Source organism: Macaca mulatta, chromosome 11 (genome assembly GCF_049350105.2).
Source record: "Macaca mulatta isolate MMU2019108-1 chromosome 11, T2T-MMU8v2.0, whole genome shotgun sequence".
NCBI lineage: Eukaryota > Metazoa > Chordata > Mammalia > Primates > Cercopithecidae > Macaca > Macaca mulatta.
The window spans coordinates 104,820,809-104,834,325 of record NC_133416.1 but is presented as its reverse complement, the minus strand read 5'-3'; the positions used below and the strand labels follow the sequence as shown (position 1 = coordinate 104,834,325).

The following is a 13,517-nucleotide window of genomic DNA, read 5'->3' as shown; positions in this document are numbered from 1 at the left end:
TGTGTCCAAAGGCTAGAACTCAGTAGAGCAATGCACAAGGAGAAATCACTCATTTTCCCTATCCTCATATCCTTGTTATAAAACAAACTGAAGTCTGAAACCATATGCATTGGAATAGCCAAGGTATAGTGAAAACAAATATTTAAAATAAATGTAAGTGATCCCTTTAGGCAAATCTAACTTTTCTAGGAACTCCTTTTTTCTTCATGTTCACAAAAATAAATACAATTCTCAGAATCCCTCTTTACTGGTAATACAAAAGCCGAAAAGTAAAAGGTAAGGTTTTATGGTATCATACTCTTTACACGTGAAGATCACTGAGCTGAGAATGCTTTTAAGACAATATTGTAATATTATGATGAAAATACTGACATAAAATAAGAAACGCATTTTAGGAAACCTAGTATTTAAGATTTAGATTAAACCTATTCATTAAAATTTGTGCATCTGTGCATTCTTTTTCTTTTTTTTTTTTAAATGAAGTCTTACTCTGTCACCCAGGTTGAAGTGCACTGAAGCACTCTCTCCTCTCGGCAACCTCTGCCTCCCAGGTTCAAGTGATTTTCCTGCCTCAGCCTCCCAAGTATCTGGGACTATAGGTGTGTGCTACCAGGCCTGGCTAATTTTTGTATTTTCAGTAGAAATGGGGGTTTTTCATGTTGGCCAGGCTGGTCTCCAACTCCTGACCTCAAGTGATCTGCCTGTCTTGGCCTCCCAGAGTGCCAGGGTTACAGGAGTGAGCCATCACTTGAGGCTAGGAGTTCGAGACCGCCTGGCTAACATAGTGAAAACCCATCTCTACTAAAAATACAAAAATTAGCAGGGCATGGTGGCACATGACTGAGAATCGCTTGAATCTGGGAGGCAGAGGTTGCAGTGAGATGAGATGGCACCATTGCTCTCCAGCCTGGGTGACACAACGAGATGCTGTCTCAGAAAAAAAGACAAAAAATGTTTTAATTGGTCTTTCTTAATAAATGAATAGTGACGTATATTTATCAAGCAGTGACTGTGAGCATCTTAAGATGCATTAGTCATTATCCATGTCTGAACTGCAATACTCTACATGGGAATAGAAAGTGTGTCTCTACAAAAATAAGATCTGAGATGAACTTTTTCCACTTTCTTGAGGCATGCAGGGATTTGCTCCCTTCACACTTTAGCTGACATTTACTGTAGCATTGGCATTTATTAATGACTCCAAGTTTGGGTGGATTCACCAATGTCTAATCTGCAGCCAGACATCATGAGGAGGCCTATTTGGCTCACTTGGGGAATTTTTCCCATTCTTAACCATTATCTTTTTTCTCTGTGGACTTCGTCTGGTTTGCCAGTTAGCAGTGCATGGTTACAGTCATTAGTCCTCAAAGTGCTTTTTTTTTTTTAGAAGCATCCCACCTTTTCTTTTCCTAGAATTTTAGAAAAATACACAATAATAGAAAGGGAGTGTTTTTAAAATTCTCTAATCTCCCTATAATTTACCCATGTTAATTTTTTCAAACAAAAGTCTCCATGTGGTCAAAGTTCATGCAGCTAAAATTGAGTCAGTATAAGCTGTCATTTAAAAAAATTAAATACTATTTAGGTGTGCCTTTTATTGCAGATCCTGGCAGGCAAGGCTAAAGTCCTGTTTAAAAGTTGAGAGCCTGTTAACTCCTGATGAATTTTGTTATAGGAGAAGGAAATAAAAATAATCACCAGATGCTAAGTTTTTGAAACTAGAAGGAAGCTGCTGGCAATCAATATGGTAAAGACAGGCAGTGGAGAGAGATGGAAAGCATAAACAAAATTTGCTTTTAGCCACACTAACTTTTAGCTATTGCCCAGACACAAGGAACATGACACGGAGAAGCAGAGAAACAACATGAAAAGATTCCATGAAAACAGGTGCTCTATCGGGAGACTAAGACTCCCAAGAACATAGGTCATGAATAAAAAGAGCCCAAGGAGGTCACATTGTACAAAAATATCAATATAAGTGTTTACCATTACTACATTTAGAACTCTTACAAAAATATCAATATAAGTGTTTACCATTACTACATTTAGAACTCTTATTTATTTTTCCTTATCTAGGCTAGATGTCAACTATTTTGTGAAGCACTTCCTGACTTGACAGCCAGAGCTTGTCAGTTCTGCATTCATAGAGCCTCCACAGCGGCTCACGCCTGGAATCCCAGCACTGTGGGAGGCTCAGATGGGTGGATCGTTTGAGCCCAGAAGTTTGAAACCAATCTAGGCACTTAGTGAGACCTCGTCTCTATTAAAAATCAAAGAAAAATTAGTCAGGCATAGTGGTACGTGCTTGTTGTCTGAGCTACTTGGGAGGCTGAGGTGGGAGGATTGCTTGAGCTCAGAAGGTGGAGACTGCAGTGAGCTGTAATTGCACCACTGTACTGCAGCCTGGTGGCAGAATGAGATTGTCTCAAAAAAAAAAAAAAAAAACATGTATTACAGCAGATGCTACAATATTTTCAATCTCTGCCTCTGTGTGCCTCCACAACCAAGGTGGAAACTTCTTGAGGGCAAAATCAAGTATTCAGAGTTTTATCTCCAAGATCTAGCAATCTCCCACAGGACCTGGTACATAAGTGTGCACTCCATAAATGAATAATCAGTGCATGAATTGTTACATTACATTTAAATAATAGATTTTACACCAAGACAAAGCATTGCTTAAGAACAAGAATGAAGGAGTTTCAGTTGAACTTCAGAACACTAAGGTCACCAATTTAATGGCCAAGAAAGGCTCCATTATAGGACAAACAAGGATTCTTTCTACTTTCTGCCGTTATTTTTACCTCACTGATTGCAGAAAAAGTCCTACATTGACATGACTACAACACATATAACGCAATGATTGGTCCAAAGAGATCTTCTAATCTAGTACCTCTTCCTTGAAGTTAAAGCCCAATCATTGCTAATCGTAACTCCTACTAATACTGACTTAGTGCGGCATTCCAAACAGCAGTAATGTGCTTTGAGGGCGTGGGCCAGGAAACAAGATAAACTATGTTTTGTCTTGAAGTCTGGCACATAATATTGCCAAATAAGCACAAAAATAACAACTTTTGCATCGTCTATTTATTAAGACTTGTTCTCCCATCTATTTTCTGTGGATATTTCTCAAGGGGTAGAGACAGGTACGTGCTATAGTCCCTGTTCTCCCCTGAATGACACTAACCAGCTATTTTTCATGGCCATTCTAAGATCTGCTTTGACAAATGCTGAAAAGGGGACCAATGCTGAGCTAACTTGCTCTGCCCAGCAAGGAGAGGCAGGTGACAAGCATTTCTATAGTGTCACTGTGGGAACTAACCAGAAATGTTTGCTTTTCTGGCTTTGTCATCCTGCACGTTTTAATTTCTGTAACCTACTTGGATACAGTGGGTGAGAATGTTAATTAATCAACACAACAGTGAGTCTGTCCTCTGGAGAAAAAGTAATATACCTGCAATATAGTAGTATACCTTTTTTATCAAATAAGCTAATTTACAATGGTCTACATTTCTCAGTTATGTAGGTTACAAGACAGTAGGCCTTCAAATACGTATTCCACACAAAATTAATTTAATTCCTGTGGGTATATTGTTAAGACATTCCATTTAACTTTCCCTAGATAAAAAAGCACAAAAAGTAGGGGCAATGACTTTTAACGTTTAACTGTGTTTTAGTCTATTTCCTACCTGGGTATTATCCAAGGCCTTACTGGTAAATATTGAAATTAAATCCATGCCTACAAGACTTCTGCTAATGAATAAGAAAATCGACTTATCTTCAGCTAGGTCATATTCCACAGTCCTAGACAAGTGCTTCTCAAAGTCTCATCTGTGGCTGGCTGCTGAGTCCAGCAGTTTTGTTACTGGTCCACCACAAAATAGGCACAGACATTGTGAGCAATCATTTAGAAACACCTACAGCAAAGTGGCAGAGCAATTTTATGTTTGTTGAATCTAATAATAGAAAATTGAGTTTCTGTTTTGTATGTCTGGGTTTTAATTTTATCTTTCTAGTAATTCAATTGTATTCTATCTTATGAAAGTGTCAACCCATAAGTGATTGTTAATTAAAAGAAAACTAAAAGGAAGATTCTTCCCAAGATTAGAAATATTCAGCAAGTTAGTGCAGTGGAGTGTTTAGGGTCAGGCCGACCTGATTGGGATTGCAGCTCTTCCACATAGAGCTATGTGGACAAGTTACTGAAACACTCTGTGTCCCAATGGCTCTAGCTGCAAAATGAACATCATAATATCTGCATCTCAGGATCCTGGGGGAAAATCCAATAAATATTGGCTTTGGTGTCAGACGACCCTCAGTTTCCTCAACTGTTAAGTGGATGTAATAATCCCAGTATCACTGAGTGGTTTAAGGATCAAATAACTTGGATAAAATCTGTAGTTCAGTGCCTATGCAGTGTCTAGCAAAAACCTCAAGTCAGCAGTCATTATTATTTGAAGTGTCTTATGCATAGTATCTCCTCGATAAATATTAACTTGTATCATCCCTCATTTGTGTAGAGGATCCTGAAGCACTCGTGCCTCCTGATTTCAGTCCATGAATCATGGACTGATGCTCATGAATCCATGACTGATGTTCTCAAAAAGGATCTGAATCCTTTGAGAAACAGTTTGTGGATGTGACCCAAAGCAGCGGGACAGGCTGCTTCTGTTTACCAGCAGAAGTTTCTTCTCTTACACTTACATCTGAGAAAATTCTCCTCTCTGTGCTGAATTATATAATGCTGGGAGAAGGCAATTGACAGCCATATCATAGGAATGCACAGAATAGTTCTTTCAGGTAATGGGGAAAAATGTCAAAAGAGAGATCATCCTATCACTTCTTTCACAAATTATTAAACGTCATGTGTCTCTTCATGCCCATCTTTTTAAAAACATGCATGAGGGGCTAGCTGTAATAAGTAAAAAGAAGACATAGGCCGGGCATGATGACTCACGCCTGTAATTCCAACACTTTGGGAGGCCACGGCAGGCAGATCACCCAAGGTCAGGAGTTCAAAACCAGCCTGGCCAACGTGGTGAAATCTTGTCTCTACAAAAATACAAAAATTAGCCAGGAGTGGTGTTGTACACCTGTAATCCCAGCTACTCGGGAGGCTGAGGAAGGAGAGTTGCTTGAACCTGGGAGGTGGAAGCTGCAGTAAGCCAAGACTGTGCTGGGCAATAGAGTGAGACTCTGTCTCAAAAAAAAAAAAAAAAAGAAAAGAAAAAGAAGAAAACATAAAAACCTCTACATCATTTTAGAGTTTACAAAACACTTTGATTTGATTTGATTTTTACAATACTATGGGCAGAGTCTTCTATTTCTACCTCTGATAAACTCAGCTGAGAAATTAAATGGTTTTCTAAGCATACATTCCTAGTGAAGGCATACCTTAAACTTGAACGCAATCATTCAAATCCCAAAATATGGGTACAGAAAATACAGGTGAAACAAGTTACATTTTAAAAAAGAGTATTTCAGGAGACTGTCTCAGAAAAATAGTCAGATATGTGAAACACTTTAAATTATGAATACAGATCTCTGAAAGAAATACAATGGACAGCCAAGAATGAGAATATGGATGGGATGTGGATAGAAAAAAAAAACAATTGATGTATATCCAAAAATAAAGAATATTAGGAAAAAAGGTTCAAAGGATTACAGTTGTGTTTAAGGTATAACTAGATATAAAACCCGCAGATATAAATGGGAGAAAAGAAAAAAAAATTGAAAAAGCTGACAGACATTCCTAAATGGCCCTAGGCTTAGAGACAGAGGTAGCCTTTGAGGATGTCAGACAAACCCCATAGAGAGCCCCAGCAGGCACTTTCAGCAGCAGAACTAACCTTACCTGTTGGCCCACTTAACCATTACCACTCTGAGGAGAGCTCCTGAAGGCAAGGGGTAGATCACACTGTCAAACAAATGTCTCCAGCTGCTACCGATGCCTGAAACCTCGTCAACTTAGTATCTGACCCTTAATAAGAGGTCAGTGACCTTCACAAGGGCAGCACCTCAAATGTTCTCAATCATCTAGATCTTTGTGTGGATGAATTTCAGGTCCTTATTGAAAGGAGGTCTTAGCAGTAGAGAAAAACAGACAGAGCAAATAAGGAGAGAGTGTACCTTCTCAAGAAAGGCTGGTAATGCTGACGGAAGGTATTGCCTTTTCACGTTTTTCCCAGTTTCTGTAGTTACCACGATCACCTGACACAATTTTCTTTAATATTTTTATTAGGTAATTTTAGGCAACATTTTTTGAATCATAATGAATACAGAAAAACCGTATATAGAGGATATGTGTATACATGCAAAGACAGGCAATAAATAACAACAATATTAAAAATCATTGCTAAGACTCATCAACCTCTTAACATAGGCTTTATATTCATTATCCTGTTTAATCTTTACAACCACTCTGGGGATGGGTATGATTACTTTCCTTTACTTTCCTCATTTTGTAGGTGAAGAAGCGGGTTTAGACACTGTTTATACAGCTAATAAGTGGTAGAGCAGGAATGCGAACCGGTCCAATTCTGGTTCAACCACCATATTTGTGCATCAAACTTAAGTGGTAATATTTTCATCATATTACCCACATTCATACATACATCAATATTCTAGATTCCCGTAGCAAGGAAGCCAAAGCCCCTTATTATTAAAACTTCTAAAAATAGTAAAATAATCATAACAGAATAGAGTGAATTTCTAAGCTAAATCACAAAGCTTCCAATTAAAAATGGTTTTGCTTGAAACTTGCTTAGGGAAACACCCCTAGACCCAAGGAGTCCTTGTTCTCTCCCCTCCTCTATTTGTATTATTACTTTGTTGAAAAATTTGGACTAGTATGCTCAGTAAGTATGTGTGAGCAGGTATTTGACCTGAACCATGGATCACTGATCTTCATATTTAAAGACATATCTGTTCAAGGGGTCTGTTAACTTTATGTCACATTAGAGAGAAATGGTACAGCCTTCTTTTGAGCTGTAAACTTATTAACATAGCATAGTGGACCCCTACAAACCACAGTAGCTGAAGGGTGACTGCCTCCTTTCCCTTCTCCTCACCATGACAATTATGCTCTAATTCACATTGTATGTGTTTCTTTGATTAAAAAACAAAACACATTTTATTCTCTAGCATTTTTCATTTAACAAGTTAGAAAAAGAAATGCAAAAAAAAAAAAAAAAATCATCCTTGTGCCCTACCTCTCTAAATTTTATCCTCATTCATGACTATCTTGGGAAAGGGTTTTGAAAACCAGAAAGCACTAAACAAATGTAAAGGCCTCATGTTATTAGACAATGAGAGGGTAATTTAGTGTACCAGAGTGCCATGGAGTTGCCCTGTTCAGCATCTGAATGATTTTGGTTATATCCATGGCAGTGCTGCTATACTTAAACAGAGAAGTGCATTGCAACTTTGAAATATTTTGAACTTACTGATTTTGAACCTCTCTTTAGAAAATAAATGAGTGTCCAAAATTCCTCATGGACCCAAAGGACATTTATAAATAGAAAATCTTTGTCAGGTTGAGGCCAAACTGGCTACAGAATTCGTCTAATTACTGAGACAGAGGGACCTCAAGCCCTTGAAAAGATCCTAGGTACAGTCATAACATGCACATGCATTCATATTTAATTATTCATATTTTTCTTGCTAAAACTTTGAAAATGTTATTTTACTTTTCCACTGTATTCTCTGTTAACTGTTGATCTAATCTGATAAGAAATATCTACAGGATGGCCATAGAATATAAAACCAGGCAAAGCAGGTTTATATTCCATGGTAAGATGGCGCATGTGCAGACTCCAGGGAAAGAAGAGGCTTTGTAAAATTTATTTCAATATATGAGTATGTGGGCACTAGCTGAGGAACTTTTTGATTCATTCATAAAATGAGTTATGATATTATCACTGTCATCTGACCCATCTCAGAACTTTAGTCTTCCTACTGCAACTGTGTATTGCATTCACCCATCCAAGATGACTCTTATAAAGTGATCTAAGCTTCCTTAAAAATGCATTCAATGTCAATGCAAACTGATAATATTCATCCCAATTTCACTGTTCCCAGGGGAAATCCCCTCCCAAAAGACAATTCCACAGCCCATTACTATTCAGGGAGCAGGGCTAATGCTTTTCCTCACTCTTTCTGTCCCCAAGCTTCATCTGCATGCACATGAGAAAAAGACATCCAACACAAGACAGTGACAAGCCAAAAGGTCAAGGATCAGCATAGTAATATGATAATGTGCTTTTTAATATTTGCTTGATTAAGTGAGCTTCACAAAATACATAAGGAGGTTTATACTTACCACTTAGGACACAGTAATCAAATTAATAGAACACTGTGAAACCTATTCTCAATTTCTTGTTCTAGTAGGAGCAAATAATGACATGTAAAATTTTGTAAAACAAAATGATTTGAGGTACTTCACGAACATGTACATTTAATGGGATTTTTTTACCCCAGATATTTAATTTTTAATAACCCAGGAGTTATTATTAAAACTACTTGGAATTCTTCTACTACATTCTATTTTGGCAGTGGTAGAAAGTAGCCCCATAACATGCTGGAGAGAAGGGTACACCCATTTGGGTTGAAAAAAATCCACCATAATTAATCCTCGAAAGTGAAATTTTTGCATCCTATAATCAGGAGTTGCTGGGCATTTGATTAAATACCCCAGGCATTTCATCCCCAACCTACTTTCATTTCTCCCCCCAACTGGCAAACAAGAGAAATTAGACCAAGAACCTGAAGAAACAAAGTGTGTACTTTAATACAGAAATGCTTTTACCTGCCATCCTGCTGTGAATGAAATGGGCTGGGCTTTCAAAATGTTAGTCAGCTTAACTCCCAGTTGGTGGCACTGGGAAAATGTAGCCACTCAGTCTTATTGCTGTGTTTCTGTTCTTTAACTGCCAACTGGAATACAATAGAGGATTCAAATGGAAACAAAAGAGAGATGGATCCAGAAAGAACCAGAAGGACGACAACAAAGCAAATCAAGAAAATGCTAAGGAGCCAAAGACACTGTGTTCCCCAAAGTCAGCATCCCAGACCTTCTTCACATTGAAGATAATTATGCTTCCATTAATTGCCACTTCCCCTCAGACAGTCATGATATTTACAAATCACAAATTATCTAGTAGATGCTTATCTTTGCGACATTTTAGGAAAATCATAAGATATGCTTAACCCAAAGAGAGAATGACTATATCACATTGCTCAGACATGGATAATATATATTTTACATATTATGAGACATTTTAATATAGCATACAGGGTAGCAGTGTTGAACACACTGATATTTTTGGACTTGAAGACAGTGCCTCCATTCTGATGGATTACAGGATATACAGCATACATAGAGGGCTAGATATTTTAGTATCCTCATATTGCATCAACAGGTACCTGGAATTTTACTTATGGTCAGCTTCTCCATCATCTCGCCATTGTTATTTGTACTTTTTTCTTCTCATGCAGACATTATATTATTACAATAGTAGACACAAGGCTGCCACTTATCATACAATCCTCATGTCCTCTTTTAACTTCAGAACGTGTCAAAATATGTATGCCATTGTCTTTGGTTTGTGCACATTTAAGAATTCACACATCAAAAGTCAAATTTTGTCCAAGGTTACAGAATAGCATGCCTTTCCCAGCCTCCCCCCTCCCCACATAAGAATAATGATGTACACAATTTATATTTTAATTTAAATATGCTGTATGGTGTACTGAGTCATATTTTTCTAAGATGCAAAGGATAGAAAAAAACAGTAAAAATAATGTGACTTACACATAAACAAAATATATTCAATAGCCTGGCTTTTAGGTCACAGTTTAAATAACTGTATATGAAGCTTTATATTATAGATTTCTACACCGAATGGATAAATGAAAACTTTCATGGGGCTGGGATAGTCATAAGTACAATCATATGAAATCACATCTTATGAGACATGATAAAATCTCACCTTATCAGATGTGACATCCAAAATGTTGCATTTTCCCTGTGATGTTATTAATAATGCAGGAGCATCCTTCTTATAGAGAATATCTTTTAGAGAATATTGTCTTTGGTAATAATCAGAGTCAGAGTATTAACTAGGTGATCCAAAGTTAGAGTGCAGATTGCAAACAACCGTTGTGGTTTCAGCCAGTCTGAAAGTTCAGAATAAGAAAAAAAGTAAGAATTTTTGACTGGTCAGCAGAAAGCAAAAATCTAAAAAAAATACTAAGGTTTCTATATTACTGTGAATGTGCCAGCATTTTATATTTTAACTATCTTTTAATGTTATTTTATTTATAGCGATGTGGTCTCTGCTACCCAGGCTGGAGTATAGTGGCACAATCATAGCTCACTGCAGCCTCAAACTCCTGGGCTCAAGGGGTCCTCCAGCCTCAGCCTCCCAAGTAGCTGGGATTACAGGTATGAGTCACTGCACCTGGCTTAATTTTCTTATAATCCATTTTGGATCCCACAAATTACTAAAACTCAAAGTATATCTATCCCAGACAAAGCAAGACAGTAATTTGTCAATTTTCTACTTTGAGGCCTAAATTATTTTCCTTAATCTTATACTCTGCTCAAATTCATTATAAAAATGAACAATTTACCATCTCACTTCACATGAGAAAGATAATATTATAGAATGTGGATCCCAGGATAGAACAACCAAATGCTACCTGGGGACAGATGAACATGCGTGTGTGCGTAACTTGAATTGTTCCAATTATTCTTTTGCTTATAAAACAATTTCTATATGAGCTCCAGAAGCCACTTTGAAGCAACATCCATTAGCATACAACATTTTCTACTTCTGGAAGCCAACTCACAATAAATCTCTTACCTTATAGAGAGACAGAACAGCACAGGGCTCGTAACAGGATAAGTGATGCATAAAATGTTCTTCAGCTGACTTCCCATGGGATTTATATTTCCAAACCTAGGAACACCGTCTGCCTGCACGGATGGAATGCTAAGCAATGCAGTCAAACAACCAATATGTTATGTATAGTTTTTTAGCTTTAAGAAATCTAAACAAAGAAGAAACTGTAAAATATGTAAACAAGCAAGTTTGTGTCTAAAAATTATAGCACAAATTAGCTAGAAAAATACATAGCTTAAATAAGGAAGGTTAGTGATGGGCTCATATCTGTAAGTGTGATTGCGATTATGTAGATAATATGTTTTTTTTTAGAAACTGACGGGTTGCTGCATTCTTGGTTATAGGTTTGAGAGAGACTCTTTTATATCGTATAATACAAGTATTCCACGTGGAAATCATAGGATCTGAATTACAGATAAAATATCAGTCAAGGAGTCCAGTTTTGGGGGTTTATTTTTCAAAAGTACTCAAGAGGATAAAGAAAAGAATCTAAGAAAATAAATAAGAAAAATGCATATGTTGAAATTCTACTTACATTTTCTCATTTATTTGTTTGAAAAAAAGGTATCACTATTTTTTTTACAGTACAGTTTCAAATCAGACTTATTTCCTGTCCTAATTTAGCCTCTGTTCATTGTGTCATATTTCTGCAGGCATGGAAGGGAAATCAATGCCCCTACTCACCTTTGGGAGAATTTCACTGCCACGCCTCCATGGTTCTATGGGATCCAATAATCCTTGGCTCAGTATTGATTTTTCTATGACACCTGTAGAAACAGTCTCTCCTTCCTTTCTAACAAAATATAGCAACAAAAATCGTGTAGTTTCTGAATGAATTAAGCATAGGTTATTAAGCACAACCTCATCCTGTAAAGAAATGTGGTTTGTATTTTTTAAAAAATGTTAACTTTGCTTGATTTTTCTGAGCCATTTAACAACTGTTTAAAGGTGATGTGAACATCTATTTGTAAAAATAATTTGAACATAACTTTCTTAGGTTTCTGGCAGCTAACTCCTATACTGTAAATAGTATTTATTCTTCTAAGGAAATAGACAAATGGTAAAGCCTATCTGAGTTCAATTCCCAATTTTAAAATATCTCCAAAATCAAAATCTTTTTGAATATAAAAATCTACCATCATGCTTTTAAAATCTAAAGTTTTGATGAGATAGAGGACCTTCAAGGGAGTAAATAGGGTATATCAAATCCTAGGAGAGAAAATGGGTTAAATTTGGGGTGTATTTTGTAGCATTAAAAGAGTTGGAAAAACAGGCAAGAAGCATCAGCCTTTCTACTTTTCTTGACAAACACAAATGCAAAAAAAACAAAAAACAAAAAACAAATCTTGTTTGCAATATTCTTTACACACCTGATTTAAACCTCAAAGGTATTTGTTTCACCCTAAGCAGACTTCTTTGGGCATGTCTGATTATATTTCCCCGCAGCCATTCTGCGCTGAGTGGAGTAACTACAGTTGGCAACCTATTCCATCACTCACTCCATCATCCTGAGAATCTGCAAAATAAAAATGCGGTGTTTAAAAAAAAAAAAAAAAGCAAACAACAACAACAAAAAACTTTATTTTACATTTGCTTTTCCCAGTAAAATCCTAGAAAAAATGCAGAGCAGTGTGTTTCCCACAATATATGTGACATCTTGGTTAAAAGTGACAGGACCATGTTGCACTCTGGCAGGTTTAGTGTTAAGACCTGACAGATAAAAATCTGCATGAACAACCTCCCTGCCACAGATATTTAAACTCATGTGAAAACTTTGATTTGATAGTCCCTTGATTAGCTTTTGCAACAGTGAATGCTACTGCCTTTCGAGTTCATTATAAATTACAGAATTCTTCACAGTACTGTCAATTTAAGCTCTCGTTTCACTAAAAGGCAGGCATTTTAACCACACATCAAACCTGTGTACATTTTTGAGTTAAAGAATTAGATCAATCCAAACTCCAGTTCGCAAGGGAGAAGTTCCATTGTTTATCAGGCCATGTCTACACTGGCTGAGCAAAGCGCTCTGTTCAGAAGGAGAAGCGCCTTTGGCAGCTAGAGTCCACATAGCTGACCCATGGACGCTCGGGTGGAGTTTCTTCACCTAATTACACAGTGCAATGAAATTACTGAACATTTGATGAAAATGACTCATGACAACAAAAAAGCATGACATGATTGTTGTTCTAATCTATTGACATGGTAGTCATTTAGAATGTAATTCAAAGAATCTATAAGAATGAGAAGATGCTTACACTTACAGAAGATGATGAATATGGGTACCAAAATACTTGATAACTCAACATTTGGTTTTACCCAAGTCATTCTTCCTAAACAAGACAGTGGTGGCACAATTTTAAAATGCAATTTCAATACCTTTTCCTAACTGGTCCAGGTTAAGCTCGCAATGCTAATCTTATATTAACAGAGAAATCCACAGAGTTTAAATAATTAAAAAGATGATTTTGATCACACACACACAAATGAGTTAAAAGGTAATCAACATTTTGGAGGAAACATTTACATTTTTATGACTTGATCAGTTAAGATTTAGTAACATCTATGGGTGCATTCAATTCTGGTGACAATACCGTGCCCTTGACTCATCTTGAACGT

General features: G+C 36.8%; 1 long non-coding RNA gene and 1 other non-coding gene across 2 annotated transcripts in view; both read right to left on the bottom strand.

Moving 5' to 3' along the window:
• LOC107000989 (uncharacterized) overlaps positions 1–12,355 on the bottom strand; it is a 70,703-nt gene extending 58,348 nt beyond the window's left edge. Inside the window, exons 1-2 of the long non-coding RNA XR_013400710.1 lie at positions 10,863–12,355; positions 9,987–10,173 (exon numbers count right to left, since the gene is read on the bottom strand). This is a non-coding gene — a long non-coding RNA (uncharacterized LOC107000989). The remainder of the gene's footprint in view (positions 1–9,986; positions 10,174–10,862) is intronic.
• A 549-nt stretch (positions 12,356–12,904) lies between these two features.
• Positions 12,905–12,963, bottom strand: MIR1251 (microRNA mir-1251). The gene has a single exon (NR_128331.1). It is a non-coding gene; the product is annotated as a microRNA mir-1251 (primary transcript).
• Between the last annotated feature and the right edge of the window lie 554 nt (positions 12,964–13,517).